We start from the raw sequence: 27,997 nt of genomic DNA, 5'->3' as shown, positions 1-27,997 counted from the left end.
ATGTGAAAAGGGGGCAGGGTAGAGAGTTCCTGACCCCCTAGCCTTTGTCAGGGGGTCCCTGAAGGACCCCGAAGGGTGAAAAAAGCATTTTATTTTTTTTCAAAAAATCGCGGGGTGTGCGCACCCTGCGCGCACGGTGCGTGCACCGAGCGCGCACGGTGAAAAACCCTTAAAAAGAAACAAAAAAACATTTTAAACTGTTTATAAGTTTATAGAAGATATTAACTATGCTGTTCAACTTTATCCAAATTAAAAAAAAAAGAGCTGAGCCATTCCATATTACAGGAGACAGTCAATCTATAACTATATACATAGGTAGTTTATTGTAAAATAAATATATAAAAAATATAATAATACATACATAAATTAGCATTTAAAAAACCTTACAAATTCACTAAAAAAAACATAGGTTTCACACACGTTGTAGTTAGAAATTAGCATTTAAAAAACCTTGCAAATTCACTTAAAAACCATAGGTTTCACACACGTTATAGTTAGGAATTAGCATTTAAAAAACCTTGCAAATTCACTGAAAAAACCATAGGTTTCACACATGTTATAGTTAGCTGGACATTTCACTCGTAAAAAACCATTGAAATTCCCCCGTTATAGTTAGTTCAGCTAACTATAACTCACGCGACCGCAATCCACTGCTGATGACTATATATATATATATAGTGCTGTATCTGTAAAAAAACAATATGTTGGCTCTACAACCATCAAACTAAAAGAAAGATGGAAGGAAAATATCAGGGCAATCAAAAAAGGACCCCAAGTACCCCTTGGCAGTACACATTAATGTAGAACATACACTTAAAGATCTACAAAGGGTCAGACTTATAGGTGTAGAATTTGTTAAACCAAACCTAAGAGGAGGGGACACAGACAAACAAGTTAGAATGAGAGAGACCTTTTGGATTAATAAACTCAATACACTGAATGTGGGTTTTAACACTGACAGGGAACTTTATACTTTACTGTAGTAGATGGTTGTGATAATCTTTAACTGATCTAAGAAGTATAAGAAGTGGGCGCGTGTGTTTTTTTGCAAACTAACACGTATGGCTCAAATGTGAAAATGGAGTCACGTAGTTGACCCATCCATGGGCTTAAATCCCAGTGATACTCTTTTATTCTAATGAAAAAGAATATAAGCTCATTATACATGTCTAAGGAATGTGGTTTCTGCGCTTACTAATATATTTGTTTAGTTATCAGGTCTTCCTTCCAGGCCATTCTTTGCTTGAATAATCAAAGTAACTACAGCACCATAAAATTCGGTTTAGTTGCGTTGATGACAATGTAGGTTGATGGATAGGGCGAAGCATCAATACTGCACAACAACAAAAGTTTGAGTGCTTGCTAAACAGCTCTCAATATGATTAATATTTTCAAATATTGTTCATTTATTAGATTGTCACTATATTTCACAATATATATTGTTCATGCGAGTTATCAGGTCTTCCTATCAGGTTCTCCTTCTGGGTTATTCAGTCCTTGAACATAGCAAGAAAACAAAAGCTCTATAAAAATTTGTTTCGTTGTGTTAATGCCAATGTGGGGTTAATGTATAGGGCGAAGTGTCAATATTACACAACACCGGGAGTTTGAGTCCTTGCTAAACAGTTCCTAACATGATTTATTATCTTTTACCTATTGGATTGGCATTATATTTTACAATTGTAATTTTGGACTCAAGAGAACTTGTAATTTTAGTCTGAAGACTTATTTTTAGGTAGTCTTTTGTTTCAGTGTAGGAGATTACAGGAACTGAATGTTTTTCACGTTATAATGTCAGTAGAAGTTATAAGACATATATACTAGAACCAATGGACTACATGGATTTTGAATTTTAACCCCTTGAGTGCCCATGACGAGATGGTCTCGTCATGGGCCGCGGTTGCGCTGTGCCCATGACGAGACTATCTCGTCATGAGCCCCGCCCGCTAATGAAACGCCCGGCACAGGGCGTGGAAAGGGCGGGGCACTCAAGGGGTTAAACTGAATTAGATGATTTAGGAATTGAGCTGCACTGCTAATTGCTAGAGTAATTGGTATTTAAGGGCCTAGATGTTTGGCTTCTTATGGACGTTAGATGAAATAGACCATAGCAGCAGCCTTGAAAGGTTAAAGCGTCAGAGTTGTGGAATGTTACGAGAGTAGCCTATGGGTTTAAGCAAGATACGTTTTTTGAATAACCAAAAGATTGGGTAATACGTAGTAATAGTATCATCGGCATATTATTGGTGCCTCCTTTGCCCTCCCATTCCTTAATATTTGTTGCTTTGGAGTATATATGTTATCTGGGTGATCTGCCAATGCCTGCTCTGTATTGGTTTAATGAATCTAAGTGCTGAGTGGGGGTTATGAGCTCTACGGTGAAAGCCATTTCAAAGGTATTGTTTATATACAAATGCCATGATAGGTCATGTAATCATATAATTGTTAATACTGGTACAGCATTAGTTTTTTGTGGATGAAGATCTTTATATCAGTGTTTCTTCTATATACTCTAGTTTTAAGAAACCTTGGAATTGGACTATGTTCAAACTTATATAGTAGTAATGTGTCTTTTCACTAGACGCATGCATTAAGATGATTTTACTTGAAAAATGTATTTCGGGTTTTAGATTTGGAAGGTATATTTGAGTGTAATAATGAATGTGTTTTTAACATTATAAAGTGCTGGGAAATAATACCAATGCTCATTGTATTTAAATTGGTTACGAGGATGAATACCAATGCATTTTATTCTTTAGAACATAATATGTTAAGAATGGCGTAAGTTTTTTCTGATGGTTTCTGTAACCCTTTCCCTCTTTCACTCCCCCTTTCCCATGATGTACCGTGTTGAGAGATGGTGCATATATATAATTTTATATTTGTTTGTTGTTGTTGTTAGTTTTGACGTAGAAAACTGCAACATGTACTTAGTTATAATTGCTTTGATTAATTTCTTATAACATGTGATGTTGTCACTAAGAGAAACTCGTGAAACATGTGTTGGCTTGGCTGTCGAAGTTATATACTTGAAATGGAAAGATTTGAATAATATCTCAAGTGAAAACATGTTTTAAATAAAGAATTTATATGGACTTTTATATTGGTACATGTGTCCTTCTCAGAAAATATATTAACAGGTTTATGCGCAGTGGAGTGGGTAATAATGACAAGTAAACTATGTAGTCCCTCACTTTGGAGTGGGGAGTCCAGGCATCTGAGTGGAACCCCACAATCTCATTCTAGTAAAAGTCAGGCTGGGGGCAGTTCCAGATCATGTGCATGAAATCTGCTGCATTAGTTTGGCAGCGGGGGCAGGTGTCTGCGGACCCCAGGTACAAGGGCACCAACGGTTATGGCTTAAGGCAGGTATGGTGAGGGTAATTAAATTGTGTATATTTTAGTCTGGTGTTTTTGGAGATGTGTTTGGTATCCCTATACACTGTGTCCATTGTTTGTAAGTGTGGTTTAAAGGGCAGTATCCCAATAGGCTTGAGCAGAGTGGAGGGGGAACCTCTCTATCAGTGCATAGAGAGTTATTAAGATGCGTAAGACCCTGTAAACCACCCCCTTGTGTCAACAACACCTGAAAAAATAGTGAGGTCTCTGGTTCATCATGTGTTCTATACCAGATTGTGTGTAATTGCTGCCGAAGTGTAGAGTGGATAGGGAGGGAGCCTGGTGGTACACCATAATTATCCACCAAGTTCTTGCTTCGTATCTCTTTGTTGATGATTTAATTTATAATAAAGGTAATCTGTGAACACAACTCAATAACTACATTCTGAAAGAAAAGGTAAACTTTTGGTCACTTTAAAGGTTAAGCACTATGTAGCTTATAACACACTGGGTTTGCTTTTATAGATAAATGTATTTGAAAGCAGTGCTGTATTTCATAACTTGATAGAAACTCATTAGAATTTTCTACATCTGTCCGAAAATGGAAGTGAGTGCGCAAATGTAATGAAAAAGAGCAGGGATGTGATGTGTGCGGTAAGAGAATCGGGATCAGCTCTTGGCCAAATTAAACAAGCATTGGCAAAGCCAGTGGGGTTTTGGCCAAGGACAGAGCTATTAGTTTTGCCAATGGTTGCTCAACAGTGCAATAAGCAGCAATAAAACCACCCAAAACCTATGTTCTTTTGGCCTCTCCATCTAAGAACAGAAAAAAACACAAACACTGAAGAAAAGTATGAAAGAGACCTAGATTGGGGGATCTATACACACTTGGGATGAGATATATTACAGAATCTATGCAACCCATACTTTTCAAACCTCATTTTTTCTTTAGACTGGATTATTGTTTATGCCTTAGTCATCACAAACGTTTTTTTTTTGGGAACTGTAGTCATGCCATCCCCATAAGACTAACATTTTTATATGAATTTAATTGTCCTCTGGTTCAAGGTTTTTGGTCAGAAGTGTTGCAAAAATAATGACATTTATAACAAAACTGTCTATTTAGACCTAGTCATATTAAAAAATAAATACAAAATGATGTTCAAAGATTTACTCTTAGCCTCGAATACACTTTTATTTTAGTCATCAACAAACATTTTATGTCTACACAAAATTAGCTTTAATGGTTGCAAGTATCCTGGCATATTCATTGGAAAGACATGTGACTATTCCTGATGTTACAATTTCCAGAATGAAGAAGATTATATACAGTACAATTCCACCCTGGGAAAAGACAACAAACTTTCATTTTTTTAAATGTTCCTTTGTTTCCCCATTATAAAAACATGTGCCCTTATGCAAAAGGGCTTGTCTACATCGGTATTATGTTTGTGAGTTTTGTTTTCCCTGCAACAATACCAAGAATGGAAAAGGGGCTGAGACAAGTTTGAAAATGCTCTCAAACTGACGTGTTTAAATACATTAACAAACGTACAAAGAAATTACATCCACTACCTATACGCTATACATTATGTGCAATTTACTCCTGCATAATAATACAAGACTGTTGGGGTATAATATGTGGCATTATATAGATCTACATCTGCAGCGCCAATTTTGTAAATGCCTTGCAGGTGTGAATCCAGCCATTTCAGTTCCAAGGCATTGTAATGAATAAAAATGCTTCTGTTAATTGGGCAGTCTGTCTACACTATATATCTTTTTGTGTAGTTTTGTGGTGAACAGGTCTGCACTTTCAATTAAGGTTCAAGTTCAAGATTTGTTGCCAACAGTGCTGTTCAGAAGATAAATGCAAAAACAAGGTAATAAAAGGAATGCTTGAATGAATCACAGCCACTGGTGATTGCTTGAGCCATATTTCAGACCATAGTATTTAAACTATGTGCCATTCTAGACAAAGATCAGCCTTACACAAATCAGTCTTCGTCCTCCTTCAATAGGAGCAGTCCAACCAGACTTGCTAGACCAGGTCTCCTGCAAATGAGAACACAAGCAATGCCAGACCTGTTTTGACCTACATATGTCTCATCAGTGTGAGATAGCTAACATCCTATGGCACAAGACTTAACTGTTGCACTTATAGCCACTTCTGCTAAACAAACAAGGTGATGGAAAAAATACTTGAATAATCTCTGCCACTGTGTTTCTTAGGACCACATTACAAACCGTCAATTTCTGGCCACAGTATCATTCCAGACAGAGTCCTGCGTTATACAAATCAGTCTTAGTTCTGCTCCAGTAGGGACAGCCCAACCTGAATTGGCAGGTCAAGTCCTCTCCAGACCAGAACACAAGCATACTTAGGTATCATCAGTGAGGTATAGCTTGGTACTATGACACAGTGAGCACTGGATCGACGCCTGGTAATACTTGTTGCATTTAAGCTGCTGCAGCAATTACAACAAGGTGATAGAAAGAATGTTTGAGGTGTACTGTCTTACTAGAGCAGGACCAAGGCTGATTTGGAAGGGTCTGGGTCCTTCTGAGGTGGCATGGTGGGCAATAAAATGATGGACCGGGATACCACACTAAAAAATTACTAGTGGCAGAAATCGTTACAGGCATTCCACCCATCAGTTCTTTGTAGTCCTCAGTGCGATGACCTAACTGTGATGGAAATGCCCGGATAAAGGTCCCATGCTTGCTTTGCTGCTAAAAACCAAGCTCAATCTCACTGACAAGGCATAAGTAGGTCATAAGTGGTCTAAGGTTGCTTCTATTCCATTATAGCGGGGACGTGACCTGGCAGTGTAGGCTATACTTTCCTCTTGGCACAGGACCAAGACTAATTTCCATAAGGCTGCGTCCTGAGGAATTACCAGTGGCTTTGGTAAACCTAAAGTATTTCACCCATTAATGTTTTGTATTCTTCAGTGCTTCATGTATGCCCAGATGTGGGTCCCATGCTAACTTTGCCTCTGAAACCAAGCTATACCTTACTGCCAGACTTAAGAAGGGCAAAACTGGGGTAGCATGTGTTCTGGTTCATTGGGGTCTGGCCTGGCAGTTTTGTCTAAACAGTTCATATTGGAGTAGGACCAGGCCTGATTTACATATGACTAGGTATTGTCTGGAGTGGAATGGTGGACAAATAGATGGACTGGCATGCAGACATAAGTACTTTCTAGTGGCTGAGATTAATTCAAGCATTCCACTCATCACTTTTTATATTCCTCAGTGTGATGCCCGAAGTGCAACAGGTATGCCCAGACATGTGCCCCCTGCTCTCTTTGAAATGGAACCAGGCTCTACCTCACTGACAAGACCTTAGCATGTTGAAACTGGTCAAGAATGGACTGGGATACAACCCTGAATAATTACCAACAGCTTTGATTTAGTCACCAATTCCATGACTATTTTTTTTGTATTTCTCAGTGTGACACCCCCAAGTATGACGGGTGTGTTCAGACATGGGTACCAAGCTCACTTTGCCAATGGAACCAAGCTATACCTCACTGATAATACTAAAGTAGGTTAAACCTGTCTAGGTTTGCTTGTGATCTGATTCATAGGGGATCTGACCTGGTAGTTTGGGCTGCACTGTTTCTGCTGGAGGAGGACAAGGCTGATTTGCATATGGCTGGGTTCTGTTTGAAGTAGCATGGTGGGTAAAAAAATGATGGAATAAGATCAGTCCTAAACAACTACCAGTGGCTGAGATTAATACAATCATTTCACCTATCATGTTATTTCTCAGTGTAACTCCCTAAGTGCAACAGGTATGCCCAGACATGGGTCCCATGCTCACTCTGCAACTGAAACCAACATATATCTCACAGACAAGACCTAAGTAGGTCTCAACTGGCCTGAGGTTGCTTTTGTTCTGGTTCATAGGGGGTGTTGCCTAATAGTTTGGGCTGTACGTTTCGTACTGGGGCAGGTGCAAGGCTGATTTGCATATTGTTGGATCCTGTCTGAAGTGGTACAGTTGGCAAAAAAAGATGGGCTGACATATGACCCTGAGAAATATCTACTGGCTGAGATTAATTCAACCATTCCACTCATCACTTTTTATATTCCTAAGTGTGACGCCCTAAGGGAGGCAGGTTTGCGCAAGATGCACTGGAACCAAGCTATACAACACTGATGAGACCTAAATATGTCGAAACCGGTCTGGGGTTTCTTGAATTGCAATACTAAAGTAACCTGGTCTGGCAGGTGTAGCTGAAACTTTCCTATTGGACCAGTACTAAGGCTGATTTGCATTTGGGTGGGTCTTGTCTGATGTGTCATGTGAGCAAAAAAGATGGACTGGGATGCAACTTGAATAATTACTAATGGCATAGATTAGATCAACCATTCCATCATTCATTTGTTGAATATGTCTCAGTGCAACACCTTAAGTATGCCGAGTATGTCCAGACATGGGTCCCATGCTCACTTTGCCAATGAAACCAAGCAATACCTTACTGATAGTACTAGAGTAGATTGAAATGAGTCCGGGTTGCTTGTGATCTGAGTCAGAGGGGACCTGGTCTGGCAGGTTAGGCTAGACTGTTCCTGTTCAAGAAGGACCAAGGCTGATTTGCATTTAGCTGGGCTGTGTCTGAGTTGGCATGTTGGACAAAGAACGATGGACTAGGATGCAGCCCTGATTAACAACCAGTGGCTGAAATTAATTCAATCATTCCACCTATCACATTTTTGTATTTCTCAGTGCCATGCTCTAAATGTGACAGGTATACCCAGACGTGGGTCTTGTGCCCATTTTGCCACTGGAACCAACATACATCTCACAGACAAGACCTACGTAGGTCAAAATTGTTTTATGAGTGCTTTTGATTTGGTACATTAGGGGCCTTGCCTTGCATTCTGGGCTGCACTATTATTATGTGAGCTAGTTGAGCAGGGTCATGGCTGATTTTATGGCAAGACAGGAGGCTAGCATTATTCATACACCTTTTATTGCCACTTCCAAGCAGCACACTTCAAAGAATTCCAAAAAGAATTTAACAACCAAACAATGTACCTTGCAGTGCAACAAAAGGCTCCTGCCAGCCCTCTTCTCCCTCTTTTGTTGCTGCTTCTTAGCAGATAAGTATTCATGCTTCGTTATTGGATTGAGTGTTATGAAATGGGAATCCGATGTGAGAAATGTTGTTAGTATGAGGTGTGGTGAAGGATGATTGAATATCCAATTTATGGATTGTCAAGAGGTTTTTTTTATATATAGATATTTGTTTTGAGTTTCTATAGGATTTTAGGTAAGTATTTATGAAAAACTTTATGTGGTGTAAATTGATTTATTTTGATGAGTTTAAATATTTTTAATCAATAGGTATCTGTTTTAAGGAAAATATTTTCAGAGCAAAGAAGTTTCTAAAGGTTCTGTGATGGACCCCTTGGGGGAGAATTTGTTTGATCCAAGAGAAATTAAACACCCAAGAGGAAGTGAATGGTTGCCTTTGCCTCATGTAGCAAAATATATAAAGAAATGGATATGCAAACCTCTAGAGAAGGAGCAACGGAGAATTATGAGGGTGGAGTGTTCACGCCCAGTGATAGGGGACAAGGAGACTTTGACTTCATACCTGGATCATGAGTTGATTACGTACTTCTTTAAACTACGAAGTGATCCAAGAAAAGGGTTGGAACGTTCTTTAAAGCAGTGTGAGGATAAGCTGCTAGATGTTCTGGGTCCTTTGGCCGAAATTTTGATTTGTTAGAGGATACATACATTAAAGGTTGTGATTTAGATATTAATTTATTAAGAGGTTGGAGCCAGCGTGCAATTTGCTTTTGGGGAAATGCAAATGCTGGATTAATAGCTGAAAGGAGAAAGTCTGTTCTTTTATGGATAAACACCAAATTAGGGGATTTGGCTAGAAGAGAACCAAGTGAGGAGGCAAAAGGATTCCTTTTCTGTGAAGGAATGGTCAAAGGTTTGGGAAAATATGTTCAAACATTTACTGCCTTAGACAAGGCACATTATTCTATGAAGAGTGTTTTTTCAGGACTGAGCAATTTATATGGTAGGGCTGGGAGGAGAGGGCAACCTCTTGGCCGTGCCTATTATAAGACCCAGTTTGCTGGAAGAGGTTCATTTAGAGGAAGCAAAGGATCGACTAATGGAGGATTCTATCCTCAGAAAGGGAGATCTTCCAGAGCAAGGACAAATCGTGGAAGAGGGCTTTCGACATCATCAGGAACAGGTGAGTATGAAGAAAGTCATTGGTTTTACCCACACAAGAGTGGGAGGAAAATTGCGATTTCATGTACAAAAATGGAAGTCGATAACAAACGATGCATGGGTAATATCTACAGTTTCAGGTTAGCAAATAGAGTTCAATTCAATGCTATGTCAGGTTCACGAGCCAAAGGTGCTCAGTTTCAATGCTGAGTTGCAGGATGTGGTGAGTTGCGAAATTGTCTCTATGCTGAGCAAAGGTGCAGTAAGAAAGATTTGCAACGAGAAAATGGGTTTTGTAAGCACTTCGTTTGCAGTAGAAAAAAAGGACAAAGGTTGGCCTCCAATTATAAATTTGAGTGAGCTGAATGATTTTGTGACTTACAGACATTTCAAGATGGAGGGAATTCATCTTCTGCAGGATGTGTTATTAGAAGGTGAATAGTTGGTGAAGATGGATTTAAAAAATGCTTACTTCACAGTGCCTATAGCAGAGGAAAGCCAAAGATTTCTGAAGTTCTGTTGGAAGGGTCAGTTATTTCAGTTTTTATGCCTTCCATTTGGATTAGCATCGATGCCTTCGTGTCTCACCAAGGTGATGAGGGTGGTAGTAGGTTTTTTGAGAGAGAGAGAGAGAGGAGTTCGTCTTTAAATGTATTTGGATTATAGTTTGATAATGAATCAAAGCAGTTTAGAATTAGAGTCACAATTGATGATGGTGAAGGAACTTTTGGAGTCTTTAGGTTTTGTGATAAATATGGAGAAATCCATTCTGCAACCAACACAAAATCTGGAGTTTTGGGGTTTTGTGGTGGAAACAGTCATGGCACATTTTTGTTGCCAGAGAAGAAAATCTCAAAAATGCTGGAGATTACATTTGTCTTACAGAAGGAGATGATCAAATTGAGAGATGTGGCCTGAGTGATAGGACTTTCATACTCATCAATTCAAGCGGTGTTTCCCGGTCCGCTACATTACAGGGCTTTGCAGAGAATGAAAAGTTTGGAACTTTCAAAAGGGAAATGGTATGGAGACATGGTTAGGATTTTGTTGAGAGCTCGAGAGAAGTTGATATGATGGTTGGAGAATCTTTATGCTTGGAATGAAAGGGAAATTTTTGGAACGAAACCGGATTTTGTATTGGAAACAGATACAAGCAGATTAGGATGGGGAGTTTTGTGTTTGGATCAAGAGACAGGTGGTATTTGGAGTTTGAGAGAACAACAGGATCATATCAATTGTTTAGAAATAAAAGCAGGATTTTTTGCTTTACTGAGTTTCAAATCCCAGTTCCAGGGAGCTTCTGTTTTATTAAGGAAGGACAATGTAACAGTGGTAACTTATATAAACAGGTTGGGAGGAAGCAGGTCAAAGAGGCTAGCAGATTTAGCAAAGAAAATGTGGGAGTATTGTATGTAGCACAAGACTGGATTAGTGGCACAATTTTTGCCAGGAAAGGAGAATTGGGTAGCGGACTGGAATTCAAGGAATCTTTTAGATTTCAGCGATTGGAAGATGAACAGGGAAGTGTTTCTGAAGATTCTAGACTATATGGGTCCTTTAGAGATGGATCTGTTTGCCTCCAGACTAACACATCAGTTGAAAAAGTATTACAGCTGGAGGCCGGATCCCGGAGCTTTAGTGGTGGATGCGATTACTCAGGAATGGACGAAAATGAGAGGTTACGCATTTTCTCCTTTTGCGATGATACAGAGAGTACTGGTTCAGGTGACATAGATGTCAGTTAGTGTTGGTAACTTTTTTCTGGACGTCTCAGGCTTGGTTTCCTACAATATTGGAAATGACGGTAGAGATTCCTTACCTGATTACAATTTGCAAGGGGATGCTAGAAGGAGTGGAAGGAGTGGAAAATCCTTTAGTAGCGTCAAATTCACTCAGCCTTCTAGTTTGGAGAGTGGCAGGGGTTCAGGAAGACTCAAAGATCTTTTGGGTTCAGCTTTAGAGTTGCTCAATGAGTCTTGGGCACCAGGAACTCATAAAAGATGCAGAAGTGCATGGAATCTATGGGTATATTGGTGCGTGGCAAGGGATTTGGATCCCATGGAGGCTGATGAAGTTAAAATAGCAAATTTTTTAGCAGATCTTTTTCAGAAGGGTTTGATGTATAGAACTGTGAATTGCTATAGGTCAGCTATCGCAGCAGAGCATTCATTGGTAACTGGTATTTCAATGGGCAGGTTTCAAGATATGAGGCAGTTTGGGATGTGGATTTGTTTTTTAATCTTGACCAGGTGTATCCATAATGCTAGCCTCCTTTTCTTTAATAAAATCACAATTATCTATGCAGTGCACCTCTGAGAATCGACATTTACATATGGCTGGGTCAAGTCTGAAGTGACATGGTGGGTAAAATAGGATTGGATGACATTTAACCCTGAGTAATTACTAGTGGCTGAGATTTATTCAAGCATTTCACCCATCACTTTTTCTATTCCTTAGTGTGATGCTCTAAGGGCAACCGGTATGCCCAAAATTGAGTCCCATGCTAATTTTCCACTGGAACCAAGTTGGACTGTTCCTATTAGAACAGTGAGGCTGATTTACATATGGCTTAGTCCTCCCTGAAGTGCTGTGGTGGGCAACAAAATATAGAATGACATGTGACCCTGACTAATCAATAATGGCTGAGATTCATTCAAGAATTCCACCTATCCCTTATTATTTTCCTCATTTTGGCAAATAGAAGCAATTGTACAAATGATGAAACTTTACCCTTGTAAGTTCTGGTGGATTTTACATATCTCGTTTTTCTTTCCTAAATGTGAACATTAAACAACAATTGCTTTGGTCCCCAATCACCTCATATCTTCTAGATCTGAAATAAACAATGGCCACACATTCAGTTTTAATGTTCTTTCAATATATTCTAGTGTAGTATTGCTTGTTTCTTTAATAGATAATATTATTTGGACTGTTATATTTAGTTGAACTAATTTATTAATATTTAATCAAGTGTATAATGTTAGAAGCTAATAGGTTTTTGAGTTTATCCTTCACATTTTTTCTCAACTTCATATAAAATGTTAAAATGGTATGCACTTTCTTTATGCTGCTGTCTCGTGGATTGTTCTGTTAAAAGTTTCTTTATTCATTGTTCCAGCTTTCTGGAAATGTCATAGTGCTGACAGAGTGCAATCATAGGATTGTTTGTCACTACTTAACTCATATTTCAATAAAAACATCATTATTCTGTAATGCTCATGTAATTGTATAATACGCTTTGAAAACCTAAAAACATGTATGATTTGGACCTTTGTCAAGAAACGTTCACGCTATTATTTCGTCAGCTTTTAGCACTCTCTGAATTTGATTTTTTGCACTGAATCCTTCCCCAATGTATGATGTATATCTCCAGTGAAACATTGTTCGGTCAAAATGCTAATACCATCATCTGCCCTGACCAGTTATATCACGTTTCTTTTGGTGTTCACTATAATAACATATGGAGTCTCCTTTTTAGGTCTGGCTTGACAGTGAAGCTTTCTGATCTACTGTTACTATTTCTTTTTAAAAATACATAAAATCCGCCTAATCAAGTATTGCTTTTATACTTAATTCTATTAGCTGTATAGTGTATCATGTATTCTTATGTAGATTGCTTTCTTTGTAATACAAGAAGGACTTCTTTACATTTCAAAAGTAAATAGAATCAGCACCTATTCTTTTCTTTATTTCATCATTATATACTGAAAGAATCGTGGTTGTTTTATTTTGTATTTGCACTGCAGCAGACCTCTTTTAATGTTGTCTCAAGATACATTTTGCCTTCTGCAGCATTTCATTCGATCCGCAGTACAATGAGAATCTTTCACTCGATAGCATTCCTTCTTTCCCACATCCCTTGGAATTTCAAACTCAAAACAAAAACTACTTGGGAAAAATGGATATGGTTTCCTCTAGGTTTACCCTATTGACCAAGAGATAATTCCCAGGTTCGCAAGCAATCTCAGCAGTGCTCCTAGAAATATGTTACATTTGTAGATTTCGAGGTCTGCTCCTACGTCCCAAAATGATACTCCTGGAGATTTTCACTAGGTGTGAAACCAGATGAATAAACATGTGCAAAAATCCATGCATACATAAATCTTTTTCTCTGCTTGGAAAACATTTTCTTCAGTGGAGAAACTATTTCCTTTACACACGTTACATACAGTAATTATATGTTCCCACATAGCAATACTCCCTGCTCTTGCATTTATGTGAGTTCAGGTGGGATAATAGTTGTATGTGTTTCGGCCATTCCCTGTATTTTGTAAATCCACTCCTTGACTACACATTAAACCCATCTCGGGATGGTGCAAAATGTACCAAACAGATAGTTTTACCTTTATGAGCAGTCCTCGAACTTAGGAAATTCCACTGACTGTGACTCAAGATGGGAAACATTTTACTGCAAATGTCTTTTTGTGCATGAAAGTTGTATTTCAATGCAAAATGTTTGTACAATGTGACGTGCGTGTGCATTCTATGGCAATGTCTTTTTTGGGTGACACATTTAAGACCTATTTTTATGACCATTTCCCAAATTTACTTTCGACACCCTCTTTATTCTGGTAGAAATGTGGTGGTTAGTTCAGTATTTCCCTGTTCCCTCATTTTGTCACTAATTGGTACGTGATGGATTAAAAGCACCAACGTCTGGTGTAATTGTATTTTCTTTTCATTTAATAAATTCTTGTTGAGGGCATCGCTCTCACTTGCAGGTCCATGGGCAAGCTGTAATGCAAAAAAGAATTGTTGCCACAGGAAGTAACCTGCACCCAGGACAATTGCAAATTGTTGTAAGTACTTTCGATAAAGGTATAATGGTATATTGATCTCATTGTCAAACAGATCCACTGCCATTTGTCTGCGCGTGCAAGGGACCGTGCGTAAAGATTTGCTGCCATGGTATTAAGTGCCATAACACTAAGGCCCTTATTTATCATGCTTATGCAGGAAGATAGCTTGGTGAATTAAGCATTCTCTGCTGGGAATTAAGTGTCAAGTGCAGGTCTTTTTCACTAAAATCACCTATGATAAACTGTAGACCCAGAATAAGCAGGCCTTTTTATTTCGTAGTATGTTGAGTATTACCCATTTTAGCTTTTAAACTTTGAGTAAAGTTTCTATCACAAGGTACATTAACTTATATATATTTTTAAAACTTTCCATATTCGAAAATCAGGAATCACACATATCCAATGGGCCTACTCATATAAGCCCATATGTCCTTATTTAAAACGAGGACTTAATGGACGCCGCCTCTTACTTTTGTTGACGTCCTAGTCTTGGGGAGCTGCCTCAAATAATGTCTGAAATATGTACCCACCATTCAAAAAAGTATACAAAATAGTGATGGATGTAATGCCTGAATTAAGCTCAATCACTGGCAATTACTCAGGCTGCATCCTGGTCTATTGTTATTTTGCACAACATGTCCCCTCTGTTGAGACCCAGCCACATGCAAATGCGTTTTGTCCCTGCTCCAATATGGACAGTCGAGCCCCAACTGCAAGCCAAGTTCTCTCTGAAATGGAACGCAAGCAACCCAGGTTATATCCAACTGAGGAGCCCTAATAAGGGAAAACCGGGCTTAAGTTGCTTGTGTTATGATTCAGGGAGGACCTTTCACTTCCAGCTGAACAGTTCCTATTGGAACAGGGTCAAGACTGATTTGCATATGGCTGGGTACAAACTGAGGTGGTACGATGTGCAAAATAATGATGGACTGGGATGTGGCCTGAGTAATTACCAGCAGCTTTGATTAATTCAACCATGCTATCCGTCACTTTTTTGATCACTTCAGTGGACCATTAAGAAAAGGCGAGAAACTTGTGACTGATCAATTTTCCAGTCGAGCCTGCGAGAGCAATGGCTAGTGCATGCGCTTTGCTTGCAAGACACTGTTGTTAACAAAAAGGGCTTGGAGCCCACCAGTTGTTTACCATTTGTTGCCTTGCATGGCACTCTTCTTCACAACCTCATAATTCGTCACTGCAACATTTCCATTCCTCTCTGTGAAGCAGGAACGAAACACTGATTGCTTCAACGTAATCAGTGCCTGTCCGCTGCTCCCAACGTGAATGAGGTAATATTTTGTTCCTGTTAGAAGGTGGTTCTGACACTATGGGCCGCCCAGATTTTTCGCTTTTTGAGCACCTAATTGTTGAGCTTTTACTGTGGGGGAGCCTCATAAGTTGGGACTCACCCACAGTGAACTCAGGATGTGAGAGACTGCATGGGGATTTTACTGGTGTTCACCTGGCTTCACCAGGCCACTGCGCAGCAGCTGGGGTAAGGGACACCGAGCTGATTACATGCAGACACATGTGTACATGCATGTGCACACGTGTACGGGCTGCGCAGGCGAGATTCCTAGCGTGCGCAGTCCAGATGTTTGAGTAAGCCTCAGACTGCTCTGCAACGCTACCCTCTGAGAGTCAGGCGCTACATTTGGGTGTTTGGTTCCCAGTAAAGGACAAATGTAGTCAAGTTATTTGTGCAGGTCTCACAGATGCTGCCTCGTTTTCCAACATTGGTGTCTAGCGGCGGGAAACATAGTATCCCACTCTGGTGCGCATTTATAGCATTTGATAAGTCCAGTTTTGCCACACATTACCTATGCGGCAATGAGCAAATGGAAGAGCGCAAGGCTCCGAGAAGGGTTCAAAGTTTTGGTTATGTGAACTAAAGGTTTGGGAAAGGAAAGCCCCGCGCCCATATGTGTCATGTGAAGTTATTATGGTTTAAATGTAAGCTGTATTGATATGACCGCGCTATGTTGATTATAATGTGCTAGCGGGATGCTGCTTTCCAGAAAATGATTGCATACAAATGTTCTAAGCCATATTGTACACCTTTGAACCCTAACACTACATACACTACACCTGCATGAGGAGGGTGTCTCCTCAAGAGATAGGGACCGCAACTGATACCTACATCACAGGTGGGGGTGTAGGGGTGGATTGACCTTCAAGGGGACAGGAGAAGGTCCTGGGAGGTTCCCGCGCTTTTTAAGGGCAGGGAGGGTTTCCACAGGAGGGGCCCCAGATATCCTTCCCCCACTGGAAGTTTCTTGCTAATGGCGCAGGCCAAAACCACTGGAAGGGTGGGGCAGGAGGTTTCTTTACCCCGGGTAGTAGCGACCCAGGGGTTCCCATGGTGGGGTACCCCAAGAAACTTTTCCCACGGTGGGAGGAGGGTGTGGTAGAGTTGAGTGTCCGGCAGGTCCCCCAGGTTAACTGGTGGGGAGGTGAGCAACCCAGGGGTGGCCCCCGGTAGATCGGTGGCCCCCAAGGAGGGTAGTTCTCGAGTGATGGTGTGTAGTGGTAGCCCCTAAGTACCCTAGGTGGGCTAGGTAACTGACCCCTTGGAAACCTGAGTGGGGGCGATGTGCTCCCTATTTTCCAGGGGAATGGTTAGTGGTGGACCCTGAAGTGTCGGGGTCGGGTGGCCAGTGACCAGTCCGGTAGGTCCGGTGGGACTTGAACCCCAGGACCAGGAGCTAGTGGAGGGAACCTGAAGTGGTGGCTGGGGCGATGCCTAGCCGGTAACCAGTCAGGGAGGTCCTGTGGGACTTGGACCCAAGGACCAGGAGCATAGGTGTGTTCCCCTAGCTCGAGGCAGGAGGTGGACTTCTGCCAGGTAGTGCCACCCTGAACACAGGTGGGCCTATCTTAAGTGAAGGGACCCTGTGTTTCGTGAAGGGGTGGTGTAGACCTAGCCGGGATCTTTAGGGTCCCTGGCTGAGAGTGATAGTACTACCCTGAAGGCAGGTGGGGCCTATCTTAAGTGAAGGGACCCTGCTCTTCATAAGGGGTGGTGCAGGCCATCCAGGGACCATGTAGGTCCCTGGGCGGTCTCCCAAGGTGCTGCAGGGAGACTGGGGAGAGCCATGAGAGGTGGGCCCGGGTCTAGCTAACTTGGGGCCAACAAGCTCTCTAAGGGTTCTCCGGGAGAAGAGCGCGCCTCTCGGAGGGAAGGGTACATAGGCCGTGTTCTCGCAGCGGAGAACAAGGAAGGGGTCTAGGTTCCCGGGGTAGTTTCCATGTGGAGCTACTGACGGGAGGAATGAGCTGTAGGATGTCTGATGAGGCACCCTCAGTGTTCCTCCCTGGCACTGCCAGTGTGGTGGTGAGGCCAGTCTGAGCTCCTATCAGGGAGCCAGGCTAGTGGCCAAAGAGTGCTTTTCTGAGTAGGAAATACATGAGTGGCTGTACTTTCTTCAGGGAAGACAGTCATCCCGAAAGGGTGGTGGCAGCAGAATGACCTCAGCGTCAGGCTGAGGGTCCAGAGAGGTTGCATCTTTGGGGTGCAAGGACCAAACGGAGAGAGGATACTGGTTGGAACAAGCTCTGGAAGGGAGACCAGCTAGTGACCCATCGGTGCTGAGGCACTGGAGCCTTGTCCAGAGAAGTGGTATGCATAGTGTTGCATGCCCAAGGGCAAAGGTGAGCCTAGTTAGGCTGAGTCAATGTAGACCATGAGTGACCTAGAGGTATCTAACCTAGAGCCCGGAGGGTTCTTAGGGTAGTCTGGGATCCCTGTCATGGGTGGAGATTTCATGGATGGGAGGAGTAGGTGGTCTGAGTGGATAACTGGTCAGTAAGGGGGGTCTGGTCAGAACCCCTTATAACTAGTTATCGCTGACTACGGGAAGTGTACCCATGTAGAGTGGCTAATTCTTCCCTGTAGGAATCAGCTGGGCGTGGCGTGTGTTAGAAGGTGGTTCTGACACTATGGGCCGTCCGGATTTTTCGCTTTTTGAGCACCTAATTGTTGAGCTTTTACTGTGGGGGACACTCCTAAGTTGGGACTCACCCACAGTGAACTCAGGATGTAAGAGACTGCATGGGGATTTTACTGGTGTTCCCATGGCTTGACCAGGCCACTGCGTAGCAGCTGGAGTAAGGGACACCGAGCTGGTTATATGCAGACACATGTGTACATGCATGTGCACACGTGTACGGGCTGCGCAGTGGAGATTCCTAGTGTGCGCAGTCCAGGAGCAGCTACAAAGTGAATGGTGTGGCAGAACTTATGCAGTAATGAGTGGTGACATGGAATAGGCTTTATACACTGGAAAGAAACATGCCAGGGAAAGTCAGTGTGTTTTCCTATGTTTTCACTTCATTATTCCCATATGGGGATGTGGGGCCCATGGCTAGATTAACTTCCATTAGGCCTACAGATTCCAGACACGCACTTAAGTCCAATGTATTGAATGTGAAAAGAAGTATTCTGCAGAGTCCAAAGTCATATTTGTACTGCTTTTGGGTCATCCAGAACTGTCATATTTCTCTGAGCCAGCCATGACCAGAACCAGGCTGAGGGCTAACCTCAGCTGGATGGATTGATGACCTTTCTTCCACAAGCTAGGGCCTCCTCTCCACGAAGAGAAGATGGGTGGGGCTACAGGCCTATCCATCAACCGCTGTCGCTGGGTGCCAGGCACCAGGCTGCACCAACGAGGGAAGGCAGCCTGGGGGGGAAGGGGCTTCCGAGACATGTGGCCAGAGACACTGGACGACGCCATTTTGAACAAACCCAGAGGCTGGACAAGAAGGAGGGAGCAGGGGCAGGGAAGTGATGTGTCGCTGTTTGATAGGACCAACAGAGACTTCCTGCCTGCCCCCTACTCAACTTTTAAAAAGTGCTTGCACAGGAAGAGAAGCTCTCTTTGGGGTGTGGTCTGCTGAGGCTGAAGGTGCTGGAGCCTGGCGCAATGGGCAGTTGGAAGGAGAGACCCCCTGACTGCCCCCAGGACCCTAACAGCAGAAGAAGAGCCCAGGACTGGTGCGCAGGAGCAGTGGCCTCTGTGCAGGGAGAAGAGGCCAAGGAGGAGAGCCAGGTGAAAGGCTGGCGCAGGGAGCTAGTGAAGACAGCTCCCTGCTGCATCCACCCTCTCAGAGACCCCGAGGGCGGAGGAGAGTGTTTCCAGTGGCTGGGGCTGGTAAAGAGGAGCATGAAGCGCCCCATAATGCCTCGCCAGGCATTTGGAAATCTGCAGTTTTGGTGCTTTGTGGCCCCCAGAGGAGGGGGGTCACCCAAACTTGTGAAAAGGTGCTGGGGGGAGCTGCTGGAGAAGCGCAGTGTTCCCTCCCAGCACGAAGAAAAGTCCCACCCTCAGTGTCATGGGGACCTAAAGGAAATTACCCCTCAAGGGCTCAGCTAGCATTTAAACACCTTCTAGGCTGGAACTTTTGTTCTACAGCTGAGGGTGTGTGGAGAAGTGCATCATGAAGTGAAGGGCTGAGTTGGGGATGTGTGGAGAAGTGCATCCCCTGGAGGTGAAGTGTTGTAATTGCCCCGAAATGCATTTACTAGTGGTTATTTCTTTTTAGGTGGACTGAAAGTCACATGTGTAAAGTGAAGTACCTGTGTAAGGTGATGTTAAGCTAAATGGACTTATGTTGCTGGACCTTCCTGCTAGGGGTCTGGCTGTATTTACATAATCCCATGCTTTTACCTGTGATTCCTTTTAAAGTGAAGAGGTGCACTGTAGGAGAAGTGTAGTTGCCAGGAGTACTTCTTTTGAAGGGACTGTAAGTCACATGTGTAAGGAGATGTCATAAGCCAAGTGGGGTTATGTTGCCAGACAGTCCTGCTAGGGTGTATGGCTGTATATGCGGAATCCTGTGATTTCATCTGTGATGCCTTTAGGGGCTGTAATTGCAATGCATTCAAATGATCAACCAAGGTGATGAGTACTGTCATTCTAAAGTGTGCGTAAACATGGATTCTTGCTGCTGCGCTTAGGTGAAGACCCCAGACTGCTACCCCTTGAGATATAGAGGTGCATACATGGGAGTGGTGGTACTAGACCGCACCCCCCCTGCGGGAGGGGTGGAGATGTTATGCAATGTCACAAAGTAATTCCAACAGCTTGTGTATATTTGTAAATTGCTGCATAGTATTGAGTAGTGTATGTGTTTAATAAATGTACTCTTACTTTTATAAAGCAAAGTACAGACTAGACAATCAATTATTGAGTGTTATTTTTACGCACCTGCAAATGGCGATTACTAGCCCACACCACCTCCCTTGAGTAAGCCTCAGATTACTCTGCAACGCTACCCTCTGAGAGTCAGGCGCTACAATTGGGCGTTTGGTTCCCAGTGAAGGACAAATGTAGTCATGTTATTTGTGCAGCCCTCACAGATGCTGCCTCGTTTTCCAACAGTTACGTTTACATTTTAGTGCCCAGCAAAGAGAAGGTGTGTGCCTGGCAAAAACATGCCCATCAGGGCAAGCAAAATTGCAAAGATTTATTTCCTATAGTTAACTTTCTTTCATTTTGGTGATTTCTTTTTCACACTTTGCACTCATGTTTTCTTTTACTGTTCTCAAAAGATGAAGATTATCTTATTGCAAAGTGACATTGTTTCTTTCTTATGTGTAATTTCTGAAATGACGCTGTAGAATACAATCGTACAGTACACCTCCACCCCATTCCAATCATTGCCACCTCATCCCACACCAATTTGCCCCATTCAAACCAATCCACCCCAGACAAATCCAATCCACCCCACTTCAATTCAAACCACTCACCCCAATCCAATCCACTCCAATTCACCACACTACAATCCTCTCAATCCATCCTACCTCACTCCAATCTGCCACCCTCCAATACACCCCACTTCAATCCAAAACAATCTGCCCCACTTCAATCTTCCACACTCCAATCTGCCCCACCCCAATCCAAAACAATCTTCTCCACTATAAAACAATCTGACCCATTCCAATATAAAACAATCTGCACTGTTCAATCTGCCCCACTCCAACTTGCCCACTCCAATCCAAAACAATCTGGCCCACTCCTATCTGCCATACTCCAATCCACAACAATCTGCCCCACTCCAATCTGCCCCATTCCAATCCAAACCAATCTGCCTGACACCAATCCAAAACAATCCACCCCATTCAATCCAAAACAATCTGCCCCTTTCCGATCTGCCCAATTCCATTCCACCCCACTCCTATACAAAACAATCTGCCCCACTCTAATCTGACCCACCCCAATTTACCCACGCCAATCCAAAACAATCTGCCCCACTCCAATTCACCCCACTCCAAGCCAAAACAATCTGCTTAACTTCAATCCAAAAAATCTGCCCCACTTAAATCTTTCGCACGCCAATCTACCCTACTCCAATCCAAAACAATCTTCCCTACTATAAAACAATCTGCCCACTCCAAAACAAAACAATTTGCCCGCTCCAATCTAAAACATCCTGCATTGCTTCAATCAGCCCACTCCAATCTGCCCCACTCCAAGCCAAAACAGTCTGGCCCACTCCAATCAGCCCCACTCTATTCAAAACAATCTGCCCCTTTCCAATCTGCCCCACTCCATTCCACCCCACTCTGATCCAAAAAATCTGCTCCACTCTAATCTGACCCACTCCAATCCAAAACAATCTGCCCCACTCCAATTCACCCCACTTCAATCTGAAACAATCTGCCCCACTCCAATCCAAAACAATCTGCCCCACTCCAATCTTCCACACTACAATCTGCCCCACTCCAATCCAGAACAATCTGCCCCACTCCTATCCAGACAATCTGCCCCACTCCAATCTAAAACAATCTGCTCCAATCCAATCAGCCTCGCTCTATTTCACAACAACCTGCCCCACTCCAATTAGCTCCACTTTAATCTACCCACTCCAATCTGCCCCCTAATCTGCCCCACTTCAATCCTCCCCCCTCCAATCCAAAACAATCAGCACCACTTCAATCTGCCTCACTGTAACCAACCACACTCTAATCTGCCCACTCCAATCTGCTCAACTGTAATACAAACCAATCTACCCACTCCAATCTAATCCACTCCAACAATCTGCCCCACTCCAATTCAAAATAATCTGCCCCACTCCAATCCAAAACAATCTGCCCACTCCAATCTGGAACAATCTGCCTACTTCAATCTGCCCCACTTCAATCCAGAACAATCTGCCCCACTCCAACCTGCCCAACGCAATAAAAAACAATGGCCCCCACTCCATTCCAAAACCAATCTGCCTCATTCCAATCGATTTCACTCAAATTCGCCCTGCTCTAATCTGCCCCACTCAATCCTAAACAATCTGCCCCACTCTAATCTGCCTCACTCCAATCTGCCCCACTCCAGTCTTATCCACTCTAATTCAAAAAAATCTGCCCAATTCAATCCCTCCCACTCCAATCCAAAACAATCTGCCCCACTCCAATCCAAAACAATCTGCCCCACACCAAACCGCCCCACTTCAATCTGCCCTACTCCAATCTACCCCCTCCAATCTGCCCAATCCAATCTGCCCACTTCAATCTGCCCCAGTACAATCCAATCCACCTCACTCCAATCTGCCCCACTCCAATTTGCCCCACACCAATCCAAAACAATCTGCCCACTCCAGTACAAAACAATCCTCCCTGCTCCAATCTGTCCCACTCCAATCAAAAGCAATGTGTCCCCTCCAATGTGAAACAATCTGCCCCACTCCATCTGTCCCACTCAAATCCAAAACAATCTGTCCCACTCCAATATGACCCACTCAAATCCAAAACAATATGCCCCGCTCCAATCTGCCCACTCCAATAAGCCCCACTCCAATCCAAATCCAATATGCCCTACTCCAGTCTGCCCCACTCCAGCCCGGTCCACTCCACCCCTTCACACACTCCATCCCAATTCACCCCACTCCAGTCCACCACAATCCACCCCACTCCAATTCAATACTGTCCACACCATTTACCCCACTCCATTCTAATACACCTCACCCTGATCCAATCCACCTCACTCCCGCCCCAATCCACCCCACTGCAATATATTCCACCCACTCCAATCCAAAACAATCTGCCCCACACCAATCCCAAACAGTCTGCCCCACTCCAATCAAAAACAATTTACCCCACTCCAGTCGACCCCACTCTGAACCAAAACAATCTGCCCCACTCCACTCTGCCCACTCCAACCCAAAACAATCTGCCCACTTCTGTCCAAAACAACCTGCCCACTCCAATCAAAAACAATCTTCCCCACTCCAATCCAAAATCATTTGCCCCACTCCAATCAGCCATCAGCCCCATTTGAATCGACCCCACTCCAATCCAATACCCCTCACCCAAATCCAATACCCCTCTCCCCAATCCAATACCCCTCACCCCATTCCAATCCATCTCTCCCAATCCAATTCAATCCAATCCACCCTACTCTAATCTACCCCACCCCAATCAAATCCAACTGATCCACACAAATCCAATCTACCCCACTCCACACCACCTCACCCCACTTCAGTCCATCCCACCCTAATCTACTGCAATCCTATCACATCTACACCAATTCAGTTCACCCCATCCCAATACAACCCAGCTCAATCCAATCCATTGCAATCCAAGCCATCCCAATCAATCCACTCTGCCTCACTACAATCCAATCAACTCGACTCCAATCCACCCCACCCCCCACCATGCCAGTCAAATTCACCTCACTCTAATTCACCCCACTCCATTCCACCCTACTCCATTCCTCCTCACTCCAGTCCAGCCCACTCCATTCCCTTTCACTCCAGTCAAATCCACCCCACCCCACTCCAATCCACCAAACCCAATCCAATCCACTCCAATCAACCCCACTCCAATCTAGTCCACCCCATCCAGTCTACCCACTCCTATCCATCCCACTCCACTGCAGTCTAATCCACCGCACTCTACCCCAATCCCACCCACCCCACCCCAGTTCAGTCCATCCCACTCAATCCAATCAGTGCAGCCCACCACACTCCAATCCAACACACTCCAGTCCAATCAACCCCACTCCAGTCCATTCCACCCAACTCCAATCTAATTGACTCCAATCTGCCCCACTATAATTCACTCCCATCCAGTTCAGTCAAATCCACCCCCTCCACTCCACTCTAATATGCTTCACTTCAAACCACCCTACTCTAATCCAATCCACCCCACCCAATCTGCTCCACACCACCCCAAACAAATTTAATCCACCGCAGTATGTAGCAGAAATATATTTTCCATGGGAAAACTGCCCTTGCCTTCCCCCCCCCCACCCGTTTTGGGAGTGTGCCTTCCTCAATCCCATCACAGACAAGAAAGGAGTAAATCTCTGGCCATATCTATGGTTTATGAATCAATCCCTTATTTCTTCAGCTAGTTATTTACACTGCAGTAAAAGTGGTAGCAAGCTCTACATAACAACAGAAATATGTGCTTGTATCATTTCACACAGTCTTGGCTTCATAACACTCCATCAACTTCTGAATGCTGTAATTGGCTACAACATCAGACAAACAGCCCCTGTGCTCCACTACAGATTGTAAATAGTACTAAAATCTGCTGTGAACTGGAGATTTAATTTTCTGTCGTTGTTATGTAAATGTTGTGGCACGAAGTAGGCCATGGAAGAAGATGTTGTAAAAGGATATAAAGGTGAACTGCTTAATTCCAGCGCTGCTCCAAAGAGTCACTGATGCATGAAAATTGTTTAGTAACAGAAACCGGTTTCCATGTTTATGTGTCTTGTCTGATCGCATCATCTTCATTTGTATGCAAAGAGTCCGCTTAAGCAGTGCATTATCACAACTGGTGTTCCGCTTGTTTTAATGCTTTGTGAGCACAGGCTCTTCATTTCGAAAGTAAAATGCTCGCCAATAGTATCAGCAACGCTGCTGGCTCCCCAGTTATAGAGGAGCTAGGGAGTGATGTATGCTAGAAGCCAAGGCCACTTTGACTTGAATTGCACATGTGCCACAGGCCTCAGTAACCATCAGCTCACCCTCTTCTACTGCTCCCCAGATGTCCAACTTCCTTGTATCCACAGTGGTCTAGACACTGTGCCCACTCCTTAATTCTGTTTCCTATTCCGGTCTTCTGGCTGGGTCTCATATGATGCTGTGGCATACCGGTCAGATCTGCCGAATTTGGAACTGGGAAACCAAGTTTGAGTCTCGGTGTTGGCTCAACATCTTGTGGTTCTGGGCAAATCACGTAATCTCCCAGTGACTACCAAAAAATTAATGTATCCATGTGTAATGCAACTGGTGCTCATGTAAAGCACTCCAATACCTTCGGGTTGAGTTCACACTATATAAAACTGAAAAGGAAAAAAAATCATTTCTGTAGCTTTTCTTTTTCAGGGGAGGTCATGATAGGTCGGTGGTCGCAGGTTGTATAATTTTCCATGCCGCAGTACTTTGCCTCTCCATCTATTCCCCTCCACTCACACTCTGCGCAAAAGCTGTGCTTGGCACTTTCTGCACCCCCCCAACCACCAAGTTGTCACTGTTTGCAGGGGTACTTTGCCTCATAATACTATCTGTCCGTTGTTCACTGCTACCTACATAAACATAACATGTGTATTTGTAAAGTGCACGTTCTGCACCAACAGGGTATCTTGGCGTGGAATAACAGATGTATTTTGTTACCTAACTCAATGGTACTCATTTTATCGACCTCAGAAAGGATGAGTGGACCAGCAGGGATTTGAACCTGTGACCATGAGGTTGAACACATACTCCTGCAATGGGTGCAGTAGTCCACTAAGCCACCAGACCCGGCTTTCATCCTTCACATAGGCTGTCCTTTTTCTTCTCATCATCATAAACACCAGGGTCTGTATTATATAGTGGCCCAAGGCCTCGGCGGCCGTTTGTGCAACACCTTCTGTAACGTAGATTGCATGAGCCCATATTTAGCGCTGGCACGTTCCCAAAGGAGTGAGCACTTGTTTGTAAGGAGCTGTAGTCAACTTGCAAGCAGGAGAATCGTTATTCTTCGTAAATATAATATTACAATATTACAGACATGGGCACAGAAGCGGATGGCTATCAAAAGGTACACTGAATGTGCACTGTTGAGATGGTGCACAGTCTGTGTGCAACCTAAGGGAGCTTCTTTGGGTCTCAGGTACCTCCAGGAGGTCCCTGGTAACCCTCAGGCATCCCCTGACATGCAGGTGCTGTGACTCACTGCACCCACCTGGAGGGGCATCCCTGCTGTCCTTTAAATATGGGGCTGAATCTGTCACTTCAGTAAGAAGCAGACCGGCCGCTTCCAATGGTCAGTCTGTCTTTCATTAATGTGCTGTCCTCAATTTAAAAGACACACAATTGATGGACGGAATGCAGAACAAATCAAAACATTCACCCCCAGTCAAGAGATCGGGGTTAAATCCATCATTCTTTTGCTCACCATGCTACCCCAGTTTAGACCTGGCCATATGCAAATCGGCCTTGAACCTGTGCCTCATGGGAAAAGTCCTGCCCGAACTGCCGAGCCTGGTCCTCCCTGGACCGGAAACACGCATCCTAGGACCGGTTTTGGGGCTTCACCCCTTTTCAGCCAGGATAGCTTGTGTCCAGTAGCACAGTGAGCCGAGGACCCACGTCTGGGCATACCTGTCTGAGCTGGGGTGGTGGAGTGAGCTAAAGAATGATGATGGATTAAACCCAGATCAATTGACTGGGGTGAGTGCTTGCATTGTTCAACACTCCGTCCATGATCCCCTTTGGTTTTGCTTTGTTCGCCCTAAGATGGCAGGGTATGCCCAGACGTGGGTCCCTTGCTCACTTTGCCACTGGATTCAAGCTAGCCTGGCTGATGAGGGCTGATTAGCCAGAAACCGTTCCCAGAATGCTTGTTTCCGGTCCAGGGAAGGCATGGCTTGGCAGTTCGGGCTGGACTGTTCCCATGAGGCACAGGGTCAGACTGATTTGCATATGGCCATGTCTGAACAGGGGTGGCGGAGTGAGCTAAAGAATGATGATGGATTAAACCCAGATAAATTGACTGGGGGTGAGTGCTTGCATTGTTCAACACTCCGTCCATGATCCCCTTTGGTTTTGCTATGTTTGCCCTAAGTTGGCAGGGTACGCCCAGACGTGGGTCCCTTGCTCACTTTGCCACTGGATTCAAGCTAGCCTGGCTGATTAGCCAGAAGCCTGTCCCAGGATGCTTTTTTCCAGTTCAGGGAAGACATGGCTTGGCAGTTCAGGCTGGACTGTTCTCATGAGGCACAGGGTTAGACTGATTTGCATATATCTGAACTGGGGTGGCGGAGTGAGCTAAATAATGATGATGGATTAAACCCAGATCAATTGACTGGGGGTGAGTGCTTGCATTGTTCAACACTCAGTCCATGATCCCCTTTGGTTTTGCTTTGTCCTAAATTCAGGTAGAAGTCCACACTTGAACTAAGAGCAGTTCATTGACTGTAATCGAGTGCACTGTCCTGATCGGCACCCTGTGCACTCACTTAAATATGTGACATTGAGTGAGACAGTGTGCCCTGCTTGTAATACAGCTCGAGCTTCTTTTTCCCCTTAAACTTGCTTCTCCTTCTCTATCAATGTTTCCTCCACTTTCTTTGTTATAATTTGCTGTTCTGTTGTTTCACACAGTCTTATTTAATTTATTTTGCCCTCGCCCACACTGTCTCGTTTCATTGTCCCC

This window comes from Triturus cristatus, chromosome 7, assembly GCF_964204655.1.
Source record: "Triturus cristatus chromosome 7, aTriCri1.1, whole genome shotgun sequence".
Classification (NCBI taxonomy): Eukaryota; Metazoa; Chordata; class Amphibia; order Caudata; family Salamandridae; genus Triturus; species Triturus cristatus.
This window is presented reverse-complemented; position numbering follows the sequence as displayed.